We start from the raw sequence: 5,807 nt of genomic DNA on the forward strand, positions 1-5,807 counted from the left end.
GAATTCATTGATTAGGGACTAAATTGTTAAAATAGTAAAAATATAAGGGTTTATTGTGAAATTATTGAAAAATAGGTTGTATTGAATGCTATGAATATTCGGCTAGCTTGGGTTTGTATTAAAAATGGTTAATTTACATGTTTTGGGCTCGAGACTAAATTGAATAAAAGTAAAACTTTAGGGACAATTTTGTAAAAATGTTAAAATGACTAAATTCCATAAGAAACATTTTATGTTATCTAAATTAATATATTTAATGAAATTATTAATTTAGATCAAGATCAAGTGGAAAATCGAGGAGAATGGAAAATTACTAAAGTGCCCCTATACTTTGTCATTTCTACAAATTAACCAGATAAGTTCGTATGAACTATATTATGTATAATTTTGGTTAAATTGAATGTTATTATATGATTTTTTATTGAAAGTGAGTCAATATATATACGTTATTTTACAATTTATTGTGTTATGAAACGACGTAAATCCAATGGTGTATCGGCGATCATCGAATATGAAAAGAGATAGCTTTGGCTATCAAATATAAAAAGGGATAGCTTCGGCTATCAATTATGAAAAGGGATGATGACGACCATCGAATATTAAAAGGGATTGCTTAAGCTATCAAATATGAAAAGGGATAGCTTCGACTATCGATTATGAAAAGGAATGCTGACGACATCAACTATGAAAAGGGATGGCGACAACCATCGATTAATGAAAAGGTATGGTTTCGACCATCGAATATGAAAACAGACGGTTACGACCATTGTTTAGCACACTTTGTGTGAGCTCCGGTAAGGGTTCTGATTGACTTCACTACGATAAATATGGAAAGGTGTGTTATACCAATGATCATAGTATGAATATTTATGTTTATGAAAGGTATGATATAATTGATCCTATGTTATGTTCCATTTCTTAACATGTGATGATATTGTTAAGTTATGTGTTTAATCACTAGCTTGTGGCTATGGTTAATGTATTTTTTATGTCATATGTATATGCAACTGAAATGGTAAGTGTTCAATAAGAACCAAGACATGTTTATATTAAACTCAAGGGGATGGTGATACATGGAAAGACATGATATGTTATGATGGATGATAAATCCAATTGAATCATACTCAAGTATAATGGTTATCCATGTCAAATTCATATGAATCATGTTTAAATTAACTAACATGTGTTGTTGATGTGCTAGGGCTTATGCCAAGCTTGTGGATATGATTGATGTTTATGATTATACTTGTACTATGCATACGAAGCGGGTAAGAAAAAGAAAATGAACGGTAAGTACGTAATTGGGATGTATTATGATATTATAAAAGGTTTAATATGATAAATGATTTATTATATGTGAACAAATTGCTTATGCTATGAATGAATACACTAAGTCGGGAATTGATAAGGTTGTTTCGGCTTATGATAAGAATTGGGAATGAAATGAAGAGAAAGTAAATGGAAAGATATATAATTTTATAGAAAGGTTGATGATTATATATTATGTCTCATGAATCCTATCATATTATAAATAGTTAATAATTATGCGACATTAATGAACTTATTCAATCGTGAGTTGATAATTATGGTTGGATAAATCTTGAGGCATTGGTATACACTTTTTTAACCAATAAATTTCATTATTGAAATGTAATTTTATGCCTATAGTTTATACGAGCTTACTAAGCATTCATTGCTTAAGTAGTAGTTTTTCCTCTACTTTACAGATTATCGGAAGCTCGATCAAGTTGGAAGCTAGTCGGAGATCTATCATACTATCCATCGATTTTATCGGTAGATTTTGATGTCTTGGTTAGGGTTATAATGGCATGTATAGGTGAACTTATAGTTGATGATTAGTTGAATGTTAGTTGATGTGTTTGGCATATATATGTCATTTTGGGAGATATAGCCTTGGTACATTTGGTGTCTTGTTGATATGTGTTAATTTGATAATGTGTTAAAGCACGTTTGAATGGCCAAAGTGATATATGATGAATTTAACTCAACATGGTCAAGATATGGTATGCTTTGGAAAGGTTTTGAACTAGATATGGCATGAATCTAATACGGTATGGTAATTATGTATAAATTATGTTATGTTTTGGCATGGTAACAAGTTAATTGATAATTGGATAAATATGTACATGTATAGGTGTTTTTAGTTGATATATTAGTTCATGATGCTTGAATTATTAAATATGGAATGGTAGTTTAAAATGCATGTTATAAATGGTCTTGTGATATAATTGAATGTGGTGAATTGGTACAATTGTTATAAATGACATATTTGGCTATTGGTGCTACTTGATGAATGGTACATTTGGAATCATTTGGTGTGAAATTGATAGGTAAATCAAATGGTATGTTTTGACATAAACTTAGCTAGAAGTTAGTGAATATTTTGGCCAATTTGAGCACATGGTTATACATGTTTTAAGTGTTGAGATTAAGGTACCCTTTGGGTATATTGGTTGTGTGCAAATGTACCATATTTGGATAGCTTGATTTTGCATGGTCTTAGTGCAATTTGAAGGCTTGTTTATATGTGCAAAAGTGGTTGTAAGTATATGTTTGAATTGGTGGGAAAAATGGCTAAGAAATGGCCTATTTTTACTCCACACGGGCGTATGTCTCAGCCATGTGTGACACATGGCTTGGCGACACGACCGTGTGTCCTTTGTAGTTTTCAAAGGGTAGCAAGTCAGGCTGTTACACAGCCTAGCACACGGCTTGGCATACAGGCATATGAGGTCATTTCAAAGGGTACACGGCCTGTCACACGGACGTGTGGCTTGGCCGCATGACCCAAGTCAGTGAGTTACACGGGCACAGACACGGGCTGGTACACAGCCGTGTGTCCCTATTTCGAATGCCCACATGGCCGGAGACATGGGCGTGTGTCTCAATCGTATGAGTCACACAGCCAGGGCACACGGCCGTGTGACCCCTGCTGTTTGAAAATTTTCATCTTTTCCCAAAAATTTCTAAATATTTTTTATTTAGTCCCGATTTATTTCTAAATATGTTTTTAGGGCCTCGAGGGCTCGTACAAGGGGCAATGTGTATGTTATTGATGAAATTTGCTACGATTGATGTTTTGAAGTAAATGAATTATATTTTTGATAGTTTTGAAATGTAAACTCTAGTAATGCTCTATAACCCTATTCCGGCGACGGATATGGGTTAGGGGTGTTACACCTACTTGAATTTTCCTATGCCTAGACATAATTTCCTTTAAAAACTTGGTGTACTTAGGAACTTTCTCAATTAGCTCAATTAAAGGCAGGTTAACATTTAATATTTTAAACAAGTTTAGAAAACTTACAATTGATCCTCATCCCACTTTTTTTATTCTTCTAATCTTGAAGGGAATGGAATTTTTTCAACGGCAGCATCTTTAGTTATTACTTTTTCTGGCTCAGTTGCCGATGCAATTACCTCCTCTGACTCCGGTTCATCTTCAGCCTCTAGGGGTTTCTTTTGAAGATCATCAATATTCTCCATATTTACCTCCGGAGTAGGATTTTCTAGACTGCTCAGTACTTCGCCCGATTGGAGCACTATTGATGTCACGTGCTCCTTTCCTTCCGTAAGAGGATTATTTTATCTATTGTTGGCAATACCTATGGCAATTTGTCTTTTGTTGTCGCCCATCATGCTTATCAATTGGCCAATTTTATCTTCGAGTTTAGTCAATGTCCTTCTTGAATTAGTGCACTCATATTGCACTTGCTTTGCATCAATTATCATTGACTACATCTCCCCTTCAATTCTATCTAGACGTTGACCACATACAGTATGGTCACTTGGGTTGGCCCCATCCTGAGGTTTCTACAAATAATGAGGTTGATAATTAGTGTTTTTAGCTTGATTCAAGCTATTACCTCCTCCTTGGTTTTGCCCCCATCTCAAGTTCAGGTGATCTCTCCAACCGAGATTGTAAGTATTTGAATAAGGGTTTCCACCTCTATTTATGACATAATTCACATACTTAGTAGGACTATTGATGTAGTGGAAGAGTGGTTTGTCTCTTCCATACATAGACAGTGTATTATTAGCAGGTTCAATACGGTTAAGTCTATCCACTAACTGTTGATACTTGTTATCTTCTTGGATAACTTTTATCGTAGCGGTTTCCTGGCCATATGTAAATCATTCAATGGGCCACTGACAGGAGTTCAACGCCATGTTCTCAATGATTTTGTACGCAACCTCGTACATTCTGTTCATAAGGGCTCCTCATGTTGCTCCGTCTAGTCTTGATCTTCCATTCGCATCCAACCCATTATAGAATACATGCAATCGCGTCCTCTCAAGGAATACATGGTGCAGGCATTTCTGAATCAACGTTTTAAAACGTTCCCAAGCCTCATGAAAACTTTCTCCTTCTATTTGTCTAAAAATAGCAATTTCTCTTCTAGTTGCATCGCTTTACTAATAGGGAAGAATTATGTAAAAACTTTCCAGTGAGCTCATCCCATGTAAGTATAGATCCTGGTGCCTGAGAGTCTAACTATGAAAAGGTGTTATCAATCAAAGAAAAGGGGAATAACTGGAGACGAATAGGGTCATCAGTGACTCCATTATACTTAAAAGTATCACAAAGTTGGAGAAACTATTTAAGTGTTGATTCAGATCATTTGTCATTGTGCCCCTAAATTACAAATTATTCTGGATCATTTGAATCATTGCCAAGTTAATCTCAAATTTATTAGTTGTAATAGTCGGCCTCGTTATGCTCTCCTAAACCATGTCCAAACTTGGTAATGTGTAATCCCTTAGGGTTCTCTCGTTACGAGCCATGTGTAAGGTTGCGGGTAACTGTGGTGGTGTTGGTGGTGGATCTCCTAAGGTTTTATCGTTAGCATCGTCGAACAGCAGATTCTCGCGTGGTACATTACCTACAGAAGGTAGTGGTGGATCTTGCATTTGTTGTTGTTGCTATCGACGATTACTTCAATTATTCTCATTGGATCTATAATTGGATCTATAGGTGTTCCCCTACTACAAGTCATACACTACACCCAAAAAGAGAAAAATAGTAACAATAAAAATTAAAAATCATATCTACAACCTAAAAATATCTTAATTATTCTTTGAAGTGCAAAAATTAAAATCAAAATAGTGACATTGCCTCCCCGGCAACAGGGCCAACAACTCGACCGCCTCTGGACGTACTAACATCTAGAATGTGAATACTGTAGTAAAAGATATATCGATGAGGTAGTATCCGCAAGTATACGGGTCCAGTTGTAATATAGTTACAACGGAGTAGGTAAGTACTCCTAGAATCGTGCCCAATGGAGGCTAGTGCTAGATTGATTTTAACCTAAACACTAAAATATTTAATTTGTACTTTAAATCGGTTATAGTACAAAAAAATAATAAAAGGAGTTTTTAAAAAGAATAAAATATAATAAATAAAGAACTAAAAATCAAGAGATCGAAAGATGAAATAAATCAAATCTGATTATGGGTGATTAGCTCGCTTCGGTAATCCACATTAACTGTCGCTTCAGGTTTCTCGTTAATCAACTAGTCGTTATCCCAGCAGGATCTTCCAATCTTCCACTCAAATAACGAGTTAGCAATGAGTACTTATCTTACGACCTCATAGTCTAGACCAGCTTCAGGTGAAGGTGTTCACGGATAGGCCATACCAATTTTGGGTTAATTCTCACATTGATAACTTCCTAGGGTTGTCAAGCCTAGGGTTTAGATTCTTCCTTTCTCAAACAGCTGATCCGTTGAGTAACCTTATAAAATAGTTAAAAGATCATACACCCACTCGCTATTCTCCCATA

General features: G+C 35.1%; 1 non-coding gene across 1 annotated transcript; it reads left to right on the forward strand.

The window, feature by feature from the left end:
- Positions 1 to 4,321: 4,321 nt before the first annotated feature.
- LOC128039544 (small nucleolar RNA R71) lies at positions 4,322 to 4,428 on the forward strand. The gene has a single exon (XR_008194044.1). It is a non-coding gene; the product is annotated as a small nucleolar RNA R71 (small nucleolar RNA).
- Positions 4,429 to 5,807: the final 1,379 nt, after the last annotated feature.

Source organism: Gossypium raimondii, chromosome 2 (assembly GCF_025698545.1).
Source record: "Gossypium raimondii isolate GPD5lz chromosome 2, ASM2569854v1, whole genome shotgun sequence".
Classification (NCBI taxonomy): Eukaryota; Viridiplantae; Streptophyta; class Magnoliopsida; order Malvales; family Malvaceae; genus Gossypium; species Gossypium raimondii.